A 20,559-nucleotide genomic window follows, 5' to 3' on the forward strand; every position below is an offset into this window, starting at 1 on the left:
GCAAACCCATGTGCCCTAGTTCTCTATCTTCTGGCCTATCACCCACATCATATGGTATATTAGAAGATTGCAACCCCATGGCATAGGCTTCATCTTGTAGAGGAGTGGTTGAGTTGAATGGAGTTATCTATAGAAGGGCATAGGCTTCATCTTGTAGAGTAGTGGTTGAGTTGAATGGGGTTATCTGTGAAAGGGCTTGTTCCATCAAGTGAGGCTTCAAAAGGGGATTCCCAGCCATGATGGGGTCATCATATTCGGAGGCCTAGGAGATCCAAGATTGGATCCATAGTAGGACCCATCACATTGTGCTTGTGTGGAAAAGGATCGACCTCCCATGGGGTAGGCTTCCTCTTGTAGAGGAGTGGTTGAGTCGAATGGGGTTATCTATAGAAGGGCTTGTCGCATTAAGTGAGGCTTCAAAAGAGGATTCCCAGCCATGATGATCTTAATATCATATTCAAGATTGGATCCATGGTAGGACCCATTGCATTGTGCTCATTTGGCAAAGGATCGGCCTAAGCCTTTGGCTATCCTTTTGGCTAGCCATCCATGGCTAGCCATCTAGTGGTTCCTTGGGGGTAAGAGGGCTAGTGGGGAAATCAAAAGATGTGTCAGGAAAATATCTCTCGGTTAGTGGAGGATTGGGGTTTCTGTATTTCTATTTTAATGATTAGTAGATAAATAAAAAGTTATAGGACTAAACACTAGGTAGGTGTTTAGTCCTATACATCATCCCTCTAAAAATCGGGTAGGTGTTTTCCTCTACATCATCCCTCTTATCTCCACCATCCGCATCATTGTGGAAGGCGGCGATGGCTTCTTGGTGATAAATAAATCATGTGAAGCATGTAGATCCTCTTCCTCATGGACTGCCGGATATTCTATGTGCATCTGGGCAAAGAAGGTTGTTAATGAAGTTCATAGATGGGCAAAAAATATATCAAAAAGGCAAAGAATTCCATAGGGATGATAATGTTGACTATTATGTAAGACGAGGTATTGGTGTATGTCCCAAGCTTGGTGAGGGGCTTGAGGAACCATTGGAAGGTTAGCCCGTGGGGTTCCCAATCCATGCGTTTACTATATGCATCATCTTCTTCAGATACGGTAGGTCTCGTTCGGCCGTGCTATTGGTAAAGGGTTGTAAGACATGCCTCTTGAGCTTGCAAGGCTTCGGCAATCTGGAGATCCCTGTGGTTTGGCGAGCTTCTTGGAGTTGGAGATTTTGGGAGAGGAGGCCTTATCTCTCGGTTTGTAGCATGGGAGCTCCCATCTCTACTTGTAACGCGGTGGTCATGGCATGGTCATCCATTATTTTCTCATTAAGGTGTATGAGATAACCTATTGGGGGCTAGCTAAACATGGTTACCTTTTTGTCTTAGAGTTCTTGCAGTGTGGCCTTGAGGTCCTTGACTTGGATATCATAGTTTACATAGCTGATTTCATAAATATCTTTTGCTCACTCAGCTAGCCTTGCAATACCTCCATGTGGACTTTCAATCCTACTTTTGTGGCCTTCAATTCTCTATCCTTCTCTTCCAAATGATGCTCCAAGGCTTGGCATCAATGGCATTAGAGAGTTGAGCATGGAGACCAAGCACCTAAGTATGCGGTTTAGCCTATAGCTCAGACACTTTAGCGCAATGTTTCTCCTCTAGGCCATCGACTTGAATTTGCAATTGGGTCGTGCAAACCTTTTCTTCTATCTTTGGCATTCCAGTTGATGTAGTAACTCCTGGACGTATTAAGGCGGAGCGAGTAATCCCCTTTATTTCTCTTCTACATCTTTGGGGCAAAATGATCCATCTCCGCCATCAGTTGTGCATTCAACTTTGTAGTTTAGAGGGAGACACGGGTTTAGACGCGGGCAATGAGGTCCTCTAGTTTGAACGGGTCTATTGACTCCCAAGGTGGAATAAATGGGATTTGGTGGTGAGATAGAGAGAAGCTGGGTGGTTGGCTTTGGGCCTCATCTGCGACTCCGGGCTTCTGGGGTAGCATGTTTGGCCTTGCATCCTCATGTACTTCAAGGATTGCAGGTTCTTGGGGGACTTGGACAGATGGTGGTGGGCTGGGGGTGCTCTCCTAGGCTTTCACATCATGAGTTGATGTTGTCAGGGAGGTAGAGTGGGGTCGGTGAGGTGTGCTCTTCACCCTTTTCTTGGGGGTTTCTCTGGAGAGGCGACACCTATTTACACCACCAAATGCCTTATAGAGCTGCTAAGACAGTAGAGCCTTCTTCTAATTCTTGTTAGAACAACGCCGGGGATGTGGGTAGTACCACCTCGGGTTCTTCCTGGGGCGGGGCATCGAGCAACAAAGGAATCTAAAGTATTTGTGTGAGGAGGTAGGGATTTTACTAACTTATTGCCATGTTTGGTGAGGAAACGTGTGAAATCTCTGTGTAGGATACTTGCCCAATCATCCTATTACCCACGATGCAGACGATACACCTTATGCATATCCATGAGATTGTAGTAATCGGTTGGTTTCACCTGCTTTATCACTCATCATGCATGGTTTTTCCACCTGGTAATCCTTGAGTAGCATTGTTAACTCTACTCCATTGTTGTTGATATGAGAGGGTGGGAAAATGTCTACGATCCTTGAGTGTTGTGAACTCTGCTCCATTGCCATTGATATGAGAGGGTGGGCAAATGTCGGAGGAATCCGATTTTTTGGAGAACGAGGAATGTTTTGGCCCGACTCATAGGTCGAGTGCTTCATGGATTAATCTCTCGATCTACATCGGCATCTTTGCGCCTGTCACTATTTCGTGCTTTGTGTCCCGTTGATATGATGCTAGGAATTCAGCACATAAGTGGGTTGTGTTGATCCGGCACTAGATTGCTTTTTCCAGGTTTCCCAGTCTTATTTTCTCCAACTTGGCCTTCACTTTAGAATCATGTACCAACTGCATGCAGCTTGGGGAGTTGTATATTGAAAGCAAAATTTCTTGTTGTTCACTGTCTCTGTGCTAGTGATGATGGAACCGTGGCATCTGTCCATTGTCAGCAGGTAGTAGGCCACCCATTTTTTAAAGTCTTCCCCTTAGCCTTTCTCTTCAGGGTCCTGTCGTCTCCCCTTGAGGAAGTCATAGAGCCTCAGGATCATGGTTGGCTCCTCGCCCGCCATGATGCTGACAAAAAAGAATTGAAATCAGTTGATTGACTGGTAGGAGTATCATGATCCCTTATTAGATGTTAGTGATTAGAATGATATGTTAGTATGGTGACTAATTTGAGTTAAAAAAACAATTCTTTGGTTATCCAATCACGGCCATGATTTTGCACATTGTAGAATCACGACGTGGGAATCTCCATTCTTTTTGTGGGAGAGAGATGCAAAACATGGGAGTGGTGTGATTGTGAGGATTGGAGTGCTTGCTGGAAGCACCACCCTCCATGATTGTGTAGGGAGAAGTGACGTGATTATGCAAACATGATGTGGTGATCATGCCAAGGTTCCCTGGTGTGATTGGTGATGTGCCATTAATACCGTGATCTTTGACGTGGCAACATTGGGCATGATTAATGACATGGCATAAACACCAACTTTTTGGATGCCGTGACTGCTACTGATGTGTCACCACCATGATTGATGACATGGAACTCACAATGTGACTCATTGGGCGTGATTGTTGATATGTCACCATGATTAATGATGTGTCAAACATATGCCATGACTCTATATACTGTAAAATCATGGTTTCTAGGGATGGGAATCGACCATTAGAAAAGTTGGCATTGGCAACTTGAATGTGTGAGGGGAATGGTTAATTGTTAATTCTCACATAGCTGGAATTCCGTGATTTTATAGTCACATTTCCTGGATTTTGTGATTTTGCAAAATCATGGTATCGACCAGGACATGATGGGATTGGTGGAGGGGAGTAAAAAATGAGAATAAACATTAAGGTGAGGGTGGGATAGGACTAGCAACACAAACAGCAGGAGGCAACATGAAAACATGAAAATAGAAAAACCCACCAGTGTGTGTATATCTTTTTTATGAAACAAATATTTATTGTAAACATCATCAAGCAAGAAAACAAAAACCAAAAGAATAGAGGACCATGAGTCCTACCTGAGTATTTTGGGTGTTGGTGGACTGAAAGAGGGAAAACAAGAGGCGAGCAGGCGAGCAGCACAAAAGTGATGTGGAGAGCTCCAAGGAAGACAATCGAAATCGAAAAGATTGAAAAAGTGTGCCAAAAATGGAAAATTTTGACTATTTAAAGCCAAGGGGAGGTTGGGGATTAATGGTGATCACAAGTGGAAAAATTTAACTAATCTTGGGATTTGTGTCATGATCACGACAACAGTCGACGTAATCACATCATACACAACTATGATTTCTAGAGAATCATGCCAAGTCAGAATGCCAAGAGGGATTATATCTAGGCATATAACACTACCGTGGTTCAGGAAAGATGATTTTCATGACATTTTTTAAGGCGTGGTTATGTAAACATTTTTTTTTGAGGCGTGGTTATGTAAACATGAGAATCGGGGTTATGAAGACGTGGTCATAATTCTCCTAGGATCATGGTGATAAGACAATAGGGTGTTGGTCAGTAGGGGGTTTGAGTTAGGTCCTTATGTAGTCGATAACTTATTTTGGTCCTCCAAGATGATGATAGGAAGAATTCACTTGACGTGATTTTGTAGAATCACGCTTGTAAGTGTGAGTTAGGTAGAGAGGGTATTAAGCTTGCTATTCCTATGGAGCTTGTTGTGTTAAATCATGGGATAGTCCTTGATTAGATGCTCCACAAGGCAAGCCCAATAATATTTGGATGAAGCTCTTAATGTAGAGGAATCATGTTGGTGTAACTGTTTGCAGCTCCTTGGTAGAACATAGTAGCTCTTGCTTCATCCATTGAATTAGCCAATCCATTGAATCTATAGTAGTAGGTTCTTGTGGGAATGTGTCGATGGATATGTGCTCAAGTTTGTTGACTAGATCAGCTTTTCCCTTGAGGCAAGGAATTGGATAATTCACCCGTTTTACTATAGTTTGATTGGCATTTTTGTGACATTGAGTTGGAAAGTTTTTTATGGCTTTTTGTCAAGTTCTTGTGGCTTTTCCAATCGCATGTTTAGTATTTAAGGACTTCCATCTCCATTCTCATCAAGGCTTGGTCTTAGTGATTGATTTAGTAAGCTTAAGGCTGAATTGTGATCTAATCTTGGGCACCCATACCTGTTTTGTCACCTGATGTGGTAGAGTGGTGTTCTTAGGTAGGAACCATTTCGGCATTCCATTTTTGTTACCACTTTTTATGCCTGGAGTGGTCGGGGTGTCTGGTGATTGTTGCTGAGATTTGTGGATAGAATGCTTTACCACATGGTTTCATGTCTTAGTTATCCATATTTTTGTGCTCACTTCATAGTACCCTTGTGCTCTCAACAGCCTTTTGGAAACCCAATAGCGCGGACATGAGGTTGCTGGCTCTTAGGGTCTTGCTAGGGAGTGGGATTCAAGCCCCTATCTGTCAGAGTTGTTGCCTCCTTCTTCTGGACTAATCGTAGTGTCTCAGGTGCCAGGAGACATAAAAGCATTGTGGATGACTTTGATTGCTCAATTTTGAGATCATGGGTTGCCAGTGCTCCATGATGTCAGTGTGTATGTACGATTCTCTGATGATAAGTGAGCGGTCCTTTCCTCCAAATTGACTTCACAATTCACAGTAGAGATCCAGCTTTGTTCGAGCAATATTTCCTCTTCTAAAGCACCTGCAAGCATGACAAAAACCTTACATGGCCAAGGATTATTTCTGGGTGGAAACATTAACTTTCAAACATCCCACCAAAGGTCTTATGGTTCCTGCATGCACACTCTTAACTTTGGTTGATGTGGGCTCAAATCCTGGCTTATTGATCTTCTCCCAGGTCTCATATGAGAGCAAGTTGTGACTTCCCCCTGAGTCACATTAGGCAAAATTTGGACTAAAAAAGGGCTCTCTAAGTAATGAAAATGAGTTTTTTCTTTAAAAAAATGAGCTGATGGGGTTAATTTTTTGCAAATCAAATCAAAACGTGTTGGAGATTGTAGATTGGGAATCTACTAGACTTTGAGATCTTTCCAATGATATATAGCATGATGGGAAATTTTTCATATTCAAGAGGTTCCCAAATCGGTCACGATTATATGCCACATCATCACCAATTTGGGAACTTCTTGAATATGCAAAATTCCCATCGTGCTATATATCATTGGAAAGATCTCGAAGAGTAGATTCCCAATTTACAATCTCCAATAAATTTTAATTTGATTTGCAAAAATTCAACCATCAGTCCATTTTTTAAAGAAAAAGCTGACATGACATTGCTTAGAGGGCCCTTTTTGAGTCCAAATTTTTCCTAATGGTCATTTGCGAGGAGATGAGTAGTGGTCCCTCCCACAGAGAGTCCTACAAGTCGTGCAAGCTCTATCTCAAGACCCTCTTCCTCGATTAGGGTAAGTGTAGCCATGTTTATGTGGAGTTCCAGTCCACTTTGTTTGGCCTTATCTTGGGCTGCCCTGGCCTTAACCTCGTCTTGTGCTTCTTTTTTGAGCCTTTCGTGTCTCAGTTTTTCATGTTTCTTTTTTCATGCCTATTCTAACATGTCTTGGGTTAAGGAGCCAAAGTATTTCTTAAGTTTGCTATCATTTATGTACTCTTGCATCTCAATGCCATCAATTGTCTCGATGTAGGAGGCTATACCCTGGGGGTGAGTTCCGTAACTTTGAATGGCCCTAACCCTCGGTATTTCAGTTTTATCTGCTTGGAAGGACCAACCTTGTACATAAGTACTAGGCCACCTTCTTTTAGCTTTTTAGATTTTAGATTATGGTCGAACCTCCGTTTGCGTCTAAGCTTTTCTATGATCATGTCATGTAGAGAGATTACTCTAGTCTTATCAAGCTTTTCTAATTCAACCAATCTTTCCACTAGAGAATTCTCCCTTAGCGTTCTTTAATAGCGATCCTCAAGCTAGGCACCAAATATTCCATAGACATCACTGCCTCAATTCCGTAGGTAAGAAAAAAAGGAGTTTATCCCATGGATCTCTTATAGGAGGTCCTATAGGCCCACATTGCAGCTGTTATCTTATGTTCCCAATCACGTAGACCAGCTTCCATAGTCTTAGTCAAGATTCCACAAAGGACTTTATTCATACTTTCTACCTGCTTGTTAACCACTGTGGTTAACATGACCTTTTGTGCGGCTACTATACCTCCTTTGTAACTCATCTTTTTGTAACTACGCTAAGCGATAATTGTAAAAGAGACATGGGATGATTGAGCTTATGGCTTGTGTAATGCAGATCATAAGGAATTGATGTACATAGAGCTAGTTACACTAGGAAGACTAGTTTTGGGTCCCCATTTGGGCGGCCGGACATTGTAAATATGAGCTCATGTATATAAGACATTTTATGAAATATGAAAAGGGAAAATCCCATTTGTCTCAATTGAGTCTTGCCTTCTCTCCCTCTGTCTCTCCCTCTCTCTTGAGCTTTGGGTCCCCATTTGTAATTGGGCGGTCGGACATTGTAAATATGAGCTCATGTATATAAGACATTTTATGAAATATGAAAAGGGAAAATCCCATTTGTCTCAATTGAGTCTTGCCTTCTCTCCCTTTGTCTCTCTCTCTCTCTCTCTCTTGAGCTTATGGTGGCTCGCTTTCTTGTTATTGTTGGTATATGTGAATAGCAATGGTGTTGCTCTCTCCCTTCTCTCCTTCACTCCCTTCTCATTGCTCTCCACCTTGTCTTGTTTACATATGATTGGCATGAGGTAGAGGTTGAGCTCTCCATAGCTCCTTCCCTCTTACTCCTACCTAGCTTGTTTGGATCTCTCTTTAGAGAGTGTGGAGTGAGCCCCTAGTGGCCTCACATTGGGGAGTTAACCTTAATAGGGCTGGCCAAGTGCTAATCATCGGATTTGACCCTTGCATGCACTCCCTTCTTCTTCTCCCTTGTTCTTATGAGGTAGTATGTTATACCATTAACACTTCCCATTAGCTTGAGGATAGTAGGGTGAAGACTTATGATGAATCACCATAAGTCCTGTCAAGAGAGGTACTCAATTACCTCCTTGATAAAATGGGAGCCCTTATCACTGACCAGCTCTAGGGGACACCCAAATCTAGATATGATGTGCTCATATAAAAATTTAGCAGTTCTATGAGATCTGCCTTTCAAGTAGCTTTTGTCTCTGCCCATTTGGTGAAATAGTATGTAGTCACAATTATGTACCGGGCTTACGTTTGTCACACGGCTAGGCTTATGGGTTCAACGAAATATATTCTCCATTTCTTAAAGGGTTGTTGCATAATGACCAAAACCAATGGCATTCTGTCTTATCCATTGTTGGAATTGTGTCAATGTACAAAAGATAAGTTAGCCCTAGAATGATGGGCGTATATATAAGCCGAGGGAAAAAACCTCCTAAAGAGGAAAAAAGTGCCCCAACGGTCCTAAGTGTGTTCACACATCACTGCCTATATATATGGCAACAAATCTCCCCTGGGAGTGATGGTGTGAACGAGAGCTGGCACTCATGTATAGGGAAGTGCCATGCCCTAAGTAGATCAGTCCACAAAGGGGAGCAAGCCCAAAGCTTTGCGAAAAGCTTCGAACTTCTCACGAGGAAGCGCCTTTGTGAAAAGATCGACGAGGTTATCTTGTGTTGGCACATAGGCCAAGCTGATCTCTCCTGCTGAGAGTCTCTCACTGACATAGTGATAATGCACCTCAATGTGCTTTGTGCGAGCATGAAAAACTGGGTTTCTCGCAACTGCCAATGCGCTCTGACTGTCAGTGTGTAGATAGAGGTGGCAGACTCCTATCCAACACCCAAGTCAGCCATAAGCCGTCTGAGCCACACACACTCAACCGTAGCTATGAAAGCTGCCATGTACTCAGCTTTACAACTAGAAGTGGCCACAGTAGGTTGCTTCTTGCTTAACCAAGATATGCATGAGCTACCGAACATGAAACAAAAACCACTTGTGGACACTCTTGTGTCATAGAAACCAGCCCAATCTGAGTCTGAAAAAGCATGTAAATCTAGCGGGGCAACGATCCCCCCTTGGGATAAAATAGCCCAAGATGTATGGTGCCACTCAAGTAGCGAAACATGCATTTAACTGCCTTCCAATGCTGAGACCCTGGGCTATGCATAAACCCGACTGCAAACTGAATGTCCGACCTCATAATGCATACATAAATGAGGCAACCAACAGCTGTCTGATAGAGTGTGACATCAAAGTGATCTCCAGCATCATGAAGACTCAACTTCAAACCTATCTCCATTGGAGTAGCAATAGGCTTGCAGTCTTCAAGGCCAAATCTCTGCAACAATGTCTCAATATACTTTGTCTGAGACAAAGCAATACCTCCATCACACTGCTTAAATTGTATCCCCAAATAATGATGCAAATGCCCCAAATCTGACATCTCAAAAGAGGCATTCAAATCAGCCTTAAAATTAGCAATATGACTCTCATTTGGTCCTGTGAGCAGCATGTCATCGACATAGAGAGCAATGATCAGATGTACATCATCCACATATTTAACATACAAAGTGCTTTCTGTTGGACTATTCTGAAAACCATGTGCAGTCAAATATGCATGTATCTTTTCATACCAAGCTCATGCAGCTTGCTTTAAACCATATAAAGCCTTTTTCAACCTGCACACTTTGTTTTCATGCCCTCTTTGAATAAAACCACGAGGCTGCGATACATACACCTCCTCATGCAAATCTCCATTCAAGAATGCAGTCTTTATGTCCAACTGATGTACATTCCAACCATTATGAGCTGCCAATGCACAATTGCTACGAATGGTAGTCATACGACAAGTGGGAACAAAGGTCTCATCAAAATCAATGCCCTTTTCTTGAGCATAACCCTTGGCAACAAGTCTAGCCTTATAGCGATCAACACTGCCATCTGGCTTTCGTTTCAACTTAAAAACCCACTTACATCCAATGACCTTTTTACCAATAGGTAAATCACACAAAGACCATGTACCATTCTTCATTATAGCATCATATTCACTTTGCATTGCAGCCAACCAATTTTTTGATTTTTGTGCCTCATCAAATGAAAGAGGTTCTTCCTCTTCAAACATACTAGACATAGCCAAAGCATAACAATCTGATGCATAAGAGGCATGCTAAAAACCTGAACGAGTACGACTAGACATAGGTGCATCAATTTTACTATCACGCAAGGTTTGCACCAGCCATTTAGGCATACCTCTAGCCTGCTCATTTTCAGCCCTATCCTCATAAATTACATCCTGTAAATCTGCATCAGAAATAGGCTGATCTATGATGTCGTTTGAAATCTGCATAGGCTGAATATTTACCTCATTAGGACTTACATTTGAATTCCCACCTGTAAACAGAGGCAACAATGTATCAAATACATCCTGTGAGCTCACACCTGTCTCTTTGGTACATGATAACAAAGGCTGCACAACATCTTCCACAAAAACAACATCTCGACTAATCAAGATATGCCTTGACTGTGGATGATACAATCTGTAACCCTTGCTCTCAGCACTGTAACCAACAAAAATGCATTTGACAGCCTTATCATACAATTTTCTACATTGTTGCACAGGCACTAAAGCATAGGCCAAGCAACCAAAGACATGCAAGTGACCAATAGAAGGCTTCCTGCCATGCCAAGCTTCGTATAGAGTAACAGACTGTAAGGTCTTAGTGGGACACTTGTTGAGTACATATGCAGCACACATGACAGCATCAAGCCAAAACGCATGTGGCAAAGCTTGGCTCTTGACCATACATCGTGCCATCTCCATAAGTGGCATGTTTTTCCTCTTAGCAACACCATTTTGCTGAGGGGTATACGGCACTGTACATTGGTGTTTTATCCCATGACTAGCCAGAAATGCATCAAACTCTTTAGACATGTACTCCCCCCCTCGATCAGAACGGAGGGTGCCCACAGTACAATTGGATACATTTTCAACCATAACCAAAAACTGTTTGAAGCACAAAAATACTTCGGACTTTGCCTTCAGTGGATATACCCATGCATGCCTTGAGTAATCATTAATGAAAGTCATGAAGTACAAGTGTTTACCAAATGACGGAGTTTGCATAGGCCCACATACATCACTATGTACAAGTTGTAATTTGCGAGTGGCCCGCACAGAACCATCCTTTGGAAACGCAGAACGCTGCATTTTGCCCAAAATACAGCCTTCACAAACATGTTTTAATGGTACCTCAAGAGGGGGCAATGAAGCAACCATATCAAATTTCTACAAACGTAGCAAACTAGCAGTGCAGATGACCAAAACGAGCATGCCATAATTTTGCATCTGAAACTGCCTTTTCATCAGAAACTGCATTTGCTGAATCTTCCACACACTTGTCATAAGAATTGAGCCTATACAGCCCATGAAACAAGGTGCCAGATATAATAATCGTATCACCAGAAGTTAAATCATGAATAGTACATCTGTCATCCACAAATTTGACTACAAGTCCAAGTCTAGCAAGCACAGAGATAGACAATATATTATTCTTTATCCCTGGCACATACAAAGCATCTGAAAGTGTGAAAGTGCTACCATTTGCAGCAGTAAGCATAATTTTACCAATGCCCTTCACTGGGTAAGAAGTATTATTGGCACATGTGACAGTATTCCCATTAGGGACAGCCTCAAGACAAGTGAACATATCACGATGCGAGGTAATGTGCTTTGTAGCACTACTGTCAAAATACCATACATTAAAGTCAACAAAAACTATCAAACATGCATCATGTACAGATGGGTCATTCTAGCAATACACGCTAAATCCCCATTCTGTATCCTGCACAACATTTGTAGAAGCATCCACTATTGTGGCTGCATTTGACTCTTTCTTCTTTGCCTCTTTAGCCTTTAGCTTAGGGCAATTCTTAATGACATGATCAGTTACCTTACAATAGTTACACCTGATCTTTTTATTACCTTTATCAAGAGCCTTCTCAGACCTATTGTTGCTACCTGTGAATGGAGAAGAAGTTGCAGACCTGCTAATAGGAGAAGAAACTGTGGAAGGGACTGCCTTACCACTTCTTCTCTGCTGCAACAAATACCTGATCAATTGCACGGTGCCTAGCCTTGTTTTGCCTGGACTGCGCTTCTTGCAAGAGCTTATTGACTAAAGTATCATACTTGACAACATCAGGTCTGTCCTCAGTAAAACAAGTCTCCACGTGGAAGTAAAAGTCTGATATGACTCAGGTAAAGCATCAAGAACAGTCTGCACAAGAGAATGATCAGGAATAATCTCACCTGCAGAAATCAAATGTTCCTTGAGATCTTTAATCTCAGCAAGAAAAACATTCATGTCATCATCTTCGTGCATAATCTTCGATTCTAGCTCTTTACGCAAGTAAGAGATTTTTGCCTTGTTACGACCTGCATACAAACCAGGTAGAATATCCCAAGCCTGTTTTGCTGTTTTAGCTGAACGAATATGTGGAGTGATGTTACGTTTGACAAAAAGTGTAATCAAGGCATGAGCTTTTAGCTGAACAAATATGTGGAGTGATGTTACGTTTGACAGAAAGTGCAATCAAGGCATGAGCCTGCGCATCTTTACCATCTCAACAAGCTTGTTCAGCAGTGGGTAAAACACAAGCAACAGTATAGCTACTAGAACCTGCAACATCCTCAACAGATCTTACATCCACAGAACCTAGACGTATATCCATACCCTGCACAATGTTCCACACTCCTTTTGCAACCAAAACATGCTGCATCATGTATGCCCAAAGTGGGTAGTTGCTGTCTCCATCCAATTTGTCATCAGTAGACAACATGCGAAATACATCATTGCTGTTATCAGCCATAGCCACTGACTGAAACTGATGCAAAAGCTACCTGTAATGAAGCAAAGACTGAACAGAAAACAACTTGTGCTATGTAGCACGGTCCATAATAGAATACGTATGCCTGTTTTACAAAAAATTACACTGTCAAAATTTCTGCGCAGAGTGACGAAAATACCTGTACAGAACTTGTAATGCAAAAACGGAGCCCGAAATGACGTAAGATGCAATTTCTAAGAACGCTAAGCCCTATGGGCTTATCTGCAGAGTATAGGGACCTGCAAGCGCTCGTAAAAGCTCACCTCTATCGGAGAACGTGAGTCGGAGGGTGCTAGCGGTGTAACCCTGGGAGCCGATGTCTGCTCTGATACCAATTGTTGGAATTAGGGTTGCAGGAAAGCACACAAAGCTTGGAGAAGAAGAAGCAAGAATGCACACAACACACAATGTATTAGATTGTGTCAATGTACAAAAGATAAGTTAGCCCTAGAATGATGGGTGTATATATAAGCCGAGGGAAAAAACCTCCTAAAGAGGGAAAAAGTGCCCCGACGGTCCTAAGTGTGTTCACACACATCACTGCCTATATATATATGGCAACATCCATGGGGAATGTGGAAGCGTTAACATTCATCATAGTGTTTGACAAATTCCATGGCATCACCAAACATTGTTGGCCATCATAACCTGACTTGTAAGATTTTCCTTGCCCGTTACTTCACCCTCCAATGATTTTGCTACAAGATTCTTCCAGGATGGTTAGAAATTCATCCTCCCTGACACACCATTATAACACGCGATCTTTTCCTAACTTTTACAATTGCCTAGGGCATTAACTGATAAGGTGCAGCTAACTTAATAAGTCATCGTATCCTCTATCCTTGTTTAATGGCTTGTCTTGTGGAAATTTGTAGGCAAGATACTCGGATATCTCTTCACTCCATTTTGGTACCAGATCTAACTTGAATAGAGTAGCATCCGGTAATTCATCATCATCAACACAATGGTAGCTTTGCCACCACCACCATTGCAACATGTGGTCTACCAGTACATGTTGTGATACTTTTCTCATTGTGACTATAAAGTTGAACTCCATCAATAGTAACAACTAGCGAATCATTTGGCCCGCTATGCAAGGCTTATATTGACCAGATACAACAAAGATTAATGATCCACAAAGAAGAACTTATTAGCCAACAATTAGTGCATATACTTTTTCATTGCATACACCATGGCTAGTCCCTCCCTTTCAGTTGTGGTATAATTCATCTCGGTGTCATTGAGCTATGGACTTGTACAGATTGGGTAATCCAATTTATGCTCCCTTGGCTATGCTAAGACACACCCGATTACAAAGTTTGATGTATCGATATGTACATGAAACACAAGGTCCCAATTTGGTAGTCTCAAGCTGGGTGTAATGGCTAATCAAATACACGTTGTGGTGATATCAGTATATAACACGATAAACCTCCGATAATAGCCAATGTGTCCTATTAACCATTGTACTCCCTTATAGTTGGTTAGGAGGTGGTAGCTCTAGGATGAGTTAAATCTTACTATCATCAATGTGGAGATCCCGTTTTTGAACACAATGTGTCCTAGTATTACTCCATGCTTTACCAAAAAATGGCATTTTAAAGGGTTCAAGGATATGCGATACAATCGACACCTCTCAAACGTCTTTTCAAGAAAGCTAAATGGTCCAACCATTGTGAATGTACACAAAAATCATCGATAAATACCTCTAGCCATTTTTGTAGATAATCCTTGAAGGTTGTGCTCATTAATCTCTAGAAGGTTGCGGGAGTGTTGGGGTCAATCCAAATGGCATGACCTTATATGCAAAAGTTCCCCAGGTGGCGGTGAAAGCAATTTTATGTTGGTCCTCTATTGCAATGGATACATGGTTGTATCCCAAGAATTCATCCAAAAAATTGTAGGCTTTTGTGCTTGCTACCCTTTTCAGAACATGCTATGTGTATGGCAATGGGTAATGATCCCTATGGGTCACCGCATATTCACCTTCTTTGAGTCGATACACACGTAAAGCTTTTCATTTTTCTTGGGTACGATCATAATTGGTGATACCCAATCTGTGTGCTCTATTTCATAGATGAAATTCGTAGAGCCAATGAGTTTATCAATTTCCTCCTTTACAATTGGTGATATTTCAAATTCATTTTGTATGGACACTGATTGATCGGCCTCAAACCTTCCATGATAGGGATGGTGTGATGCACCACTTTTGGCGGCACTTCCTTCATGTCCTTATAACTCCAATCAAATCAGTCCTTAAACTCTTTTAATAGAGTTATCAATGCCTCTTCTTCTTACAGAGTGAGTTCCTTGTGTTGGCAATAAAGGTAGGTTTGGAGTCCTTAGTTAATCTCTATAATATTCACCTCTGTAGGTCCCCTCAAACATTGTACATGTAGGTAAACTACCTTCCTCTTATAAACATCAAAGGATTTGAAATAGCTAGGAACCTTCCATAAATCAGGCTACTTATCATCCTCTTCCCTTCTTTCCAAATATCTTTTTTCTTCTTGTTTTGCATCAGCCAAAGCTTTGTTTTGCTTCCTTCTTATTGACCTTATGAGCTTGGGGGGATCTTGGTGAACCTCTGGCTCTTGTGGGGTTAGTAACTCATTTTATCAATTCTTGGAAAATTCCTTGTGAGCTTCACTAGCTTCGACATACCTCAACCATTGTGCATCTGTGGGTCCTCTCTCATAGCGATTTGCTTGATAACATTTCCTCTTCAGACAATTCCAAAATTTCAACTTTGCGGTGGCTAGAATTGAGGCTTCTTTCTCTTCATCAAGTTCAAATCCTTGCTCGTCTAAAGAGCTCTTCTCAAACTGGTTCATCAATGAGGGTCCCAACATCCATATTGTTGTGATTGGCATCTCATCTTTATCATCAAGTTCCACAAATTTCCTCCTAGTCTTTCCCATGACATCTAACATGGCCAATGTATGCATCCAATTCTCACAAAACTTATCATTCAAAAGAGGAGCATACAAGGTGTTCTCTTCTTGGCGACTTCTTTGATCTCAATAGTGTTGAGATATCGAGCTCATCTAGTGAGGCGGTGGACACTGATGACCGGCCTGGGGGATAGGCCCCACACTTACACCACTGGCATGGTTGGTGAGATCATGGGTGATATGCGGCTAGCGGCGGCCAGTGGGATGACAGGCTATGTGACAGCCATTCTAGAGACTGGCATAGTTATAGCGCTAGCTCATTTAGTTGGGTTCACACTACAGAGAACCATAGTATGTATTTGGTGGAGTACCTTTTCATATAGGGTGTACTCTTATTATTGTACATGGTGTGTTGAGTGTTGTGTGAAGAAGAAGAAGATTTTCAGCCTCTCACCTTGCGTGTTCTCTTTTAGGGTTTTGTGAGTGTGTGTGTGCTTGCAAGAGCTCAAGCTCTCTTCTCCCCTGCATCTTTTCAAATAGCTCCTCTAAAGGATTATCTCATTAACATTGGGAGTAGTAGGAGTTTCATCAATTGGGATTAGCTTGTTAATGCTAGGATTAGTAGGTGGCTCACCAGTCAAGATTGAAATACTCAAAAAGGGAAAATTTTATAAAATCAACATTCAAGTTTGATAATGTGGCATGGTGGAAGCAAAGTTGGTTCGATAATTCTACTTTTTTTAGGGAGGTAGCAATGAATCCGTTATATTTGGCCCATTTTGGTCCGAATTCCATCGCTTTCACAATCAAACTACTAACTTTGAAGATTAAGATATTTTATATGATCATAAGTATAAAAGAATTACCTACTAATAATGCTATCTCAAAGCTCGTTATTTGAGATGACAAGAACCATTGAACTTTCCTAGAAAATGTCCTTTTTAAACACTTAATGTACCCATTTAAATCAACACTCGTATAACAAGAAAACAAAAACCTATAGATAAATGTATGAAAACACATGATGATCAGCATGAGATTAGAATCAACTACCATCATTAATTATTCTTATGTATTAAGCTTTTTATGGCCACGAGTTCCAACATTCTCTTCCACCACTGTCTTGCCCTTGTTTGATGGCATGTAGCCTAAAGGTAGCTTTGGAGGTGGGAAAAGGTGGTGTCTTAACTTATTGACTCCCCTCGATGAGATGAGGAGAATGAGGCTAAATATGGGAACTTGTTAGGGTGATCACCCATGAGCAATGAATTCAAGGAATTCCAAGAATCAACCCCTCCATTTTGCTACTTTTTTTATAGCTTATAAAATGGCAAGTTATAGCATCAAGATGGTGCCTCAAGATGGCATCTCACTACATGATTGTGGATGTTGGAGGGCATCCTCTTACTACTCTAGCAATACTAGGAAAAAAGGCTAAACAATGAAAAGACAAACAAGGAATGCTAATAGCCATAAGCAAGTGAGATTAGCATGATTGTGTGGGGTCATTACATGTGAGAACCCTATGTAGGGTGGTTGTACAATAAGGGTCCTCACTTTGGTTCGCCTTTCAAGCTTTTTTATACCAAAAAACAACCATTTTTCACTAAAAACAGCCATTTTTCACTAAAAATGGCTATGAGGGGGCTCTCTAAGGCCATGGCACATTGAAAACCAAGTGTTCGGCATGCACATCATAAACAAATGTGCTCTAATTTTGACCAAACTTTGTAAGTGTATATATGTGCACCCCACCCTCACTCTTGCAAATTCTTGTCACCATTGAATCATAACGTGGGCCAAAGGCCCGATTTTGAAGGGGCTCCCTAAGACCACGACACATTGAAAATCAGGTATCTAGAACGCACGTTACAACCAAATGTACTCCGATGGGTAACCAAACGTTTCAAGTGTGTATATGTGGACCTACCCTCACTCTTGCTGCAAAGTTTGGTCACCATCAGAGCTCACTTGGTTGCAATGTGTGAGCCAAAGGTCTAATTTTGAGGCGGCTCTCTAAGACCATGACACATTGAAAGCCAGGTGTTTAGCATGCACATTGCAACCAAATGTATTTTGATAGTGACCAAACTTTGCAAGTGTATATATGTCAAACCCATCCTCATTTTATGAAGTTTTCTCACCATCGAAGTACATTTGGTTGCAATGTGTGGGCCAAAGGCCCAATTTCTCACCATTGAAGCACATTTGGTCATAATGTGTGGGCCAAAGGTGCAATTTCAAGGGGGTCTCTAAGGCCATGATACATTAATTAGCATGCACATTGTAACCAAATGTGCTCCAAGATGGTGGCCAATCTTTGTAATAACTGTGTGGGCCAAAGGCGCAATTTCGAGGGGGGACTTTCTAAGGCCACAACACATTGACTGGCATGCACATTGTAACCAAATGTGCTCCGAGATGGTGGCCAATCTTTGTAATAAATTTGGAAGCAAACGTGCATCATCTCTCCACCACCATAGGTTTCTTGAGTGTAGAGTCAAGCATCATCTCTCCACCACCATAGGTTTCTTGAGTGTGGCATGTAACGAGCATGTAACAAGGAGAAATATTAACGATTGTGTGGAGCCAAGTATGCATGATCGGTAAACAATTCTATCTATCATTACCAATTATTGCTGACCATATTAACCATCAACCATGATACTTGATCATTCAATTATGAAGAGGATGTGATAGCTTGCTGACATCAACATGAGAAATATCAATGATTATGTGTTAGAGTCAAGCATGCATGATTAGTAAACAATGCTATCAATCATTACCACTGATTAATCAAACTGAATTATGAGGAGGGTTTGATAGCTTGATGATATCATCATTTTTTTGATGCAAGGTGTGGATGAATAGATGTAAAGGCACCAATGCAAGAAGAGTATCAATGAGAGAACTGCTTGTCATAAATATTGATGTGTTATTTTCATAGGTTTCAAAATTACTATCCTTCTATACTTTTACTTCTTGTGATCCTTGATACATGCATTTGCGAGATCCTTCCGTCCTTCCCAAAAAAAAGGTTCGTAGGGGAAATGGGCCATGTTGACCCATTTCGTGTGTGATCACCAAATCAAGGGTACTGATGTTTTTGTTGTGGGTGCTTTTCATCAAAGTTATGTGCATTCACTACACTCGATATACGATGATCCTTGATACATGCATTTGCAAGATCCTTCCCTCCTTCCCAAAAAAAAAAGGTTCGTAGGGGAATGGGCCATGTTGACCCATTTGGTGTGTGATCACCAAATCAAGGGTACTGATGTTTTTGTTGGGTGCTTTTCATCAAAGTTTTTTCATCAAAGTTATATGCATTCACTACACTTTTGTTGGGTGCTTTTCATCAAAGTTTTTTCATCAAAGTTATATGCATTCACTACACTCGATATATATACGATGAGCTTTTGCTAACATTCACACTTAATAATATTGATCAAAACTTATAAGTTTCTTGGTGAACCAATCAAAGATCTATATAATTCAAAGTCATTTAAAATACACGTCTACCATGATAACTTGAGTAATATAACATGCTTATGGGGGATGTGGTCATCTGCCGAGTTTGAACCAATAAAATTGCACACATGCTTTGAAGCTTTGCTAGTAGTTGGATAGGCCCAAAGAGTGTGTTGATGTTCTTTAATTGCTACACAACCCCAAGAAGCTCAATCAACGGTGGCTATGGACCTCAGCACATGTATGGGACCAAGCTTTGATTGTTGTCAACGAGAAAGGCAAAGTGGGCTACATGAAAAAAAACCACAATCCTTGGATTTAAGTTCGAACTGGCAATCTCTGCGGCCAGAGCAAACGAAAGAAAGGTTTTCACCTCCCAATCAAAGATCAGAGGATTTAGAACTAGAATATAAGATTTTGTTCCTTGAAAATGAGGGCGACAATTATTAACTGAGTTCTTTTCTTTTTTTTTTTTCCAAATCCAACCAAAAACAAGTACACAGCAGTGGCGCGAATTGCAAATGCAAATGGAGAACTAAGAACCAAGAATTCTAACACTTGATTGAGCGTTGGGCGTTCTTACATTAATGGCGATATAAGCTGCTGGGGATCATGTTCAGCTAGTGTCGCGGTAGCAGTGGGTGATGCGGCTGCAGCCGCGAGTGTAAGGATTTGCGCGGCCGACGCCTCCGCAGTTGTAATAGGAGCGCCCCGCAGACGAGCACGGCACGCTGTCGCGCCGGAGTGCATTGTAGCTTATGTAGCCAGATCCGGACTGCAAAATTCTCCTGGTATTGCAGCTCGCTGACAGCTCCGACTCCATCTCAGCCGCACCCATTGCCAGCTCGCATTCGCCAATCGTGGCGTCGGGCGTGTCGATCCTCCTGCTGCTGCTAGCTGCATAGTAGCCCACCATCCTTCCACTGTATTCAGCCGAGCACAAACAGAAGCACACGCTGCACAGCAGCACTAAGAGGACTGTGAAACACAGTGATCGGTGCATGGCCGCTGGACCAACATGCAGAGAAAGAATGAAGCAGTTGCTGATGATGATGATTGAGATGAGGGAGGAGCCCGGGGAGGAGAAGCACGGAAAACATAGAAAGTGAGATCAGAAATGAGCCACACAACAGGCGAGGAGTACCGCACGTACGGTGTGCAGCTAGCTGTCTGGGGAAAAGGTGCTAGAAACTGTCGGAGGAGCAGGGAGGGGGCTTTCGATCAATTGAAACAAAAGGACAAGGGGTCTCCATTCGTATGGCATGCACCACTCGTTCTTCTTTCCGTGCTAATTTAGCT

General features: G+C 41.8%; 1 pseudogene; it reads right to left on the reverse strand.

Annotated features, from left to right (window-relative positions):
- Positions 1 to 19,876: 19,876 nt before the first annotated feature.
- Positions 19,877 to 20,263, reverse strand: LOC147603027 (protein RALF-like 33 pseudogene; annotated as a pseudogene).
- Positions 20,264 to 20,559: the final 296 nt, after the last annotated feature.

Source organism: Cibotium barometz, chromosome 65 (assembly GCF_041138505.1).
Source record: "Cibotium barometz isolate CiBa-2024 chromosome 65, ASM4113850v1, whole genome shotgun sequence".
NCBI lineage: Eukaryota > Viridiplantae > Streptophyta > Polypodiopsida > Cyatheales > Cibotiaceae > Cibotium > Cibotium barometz.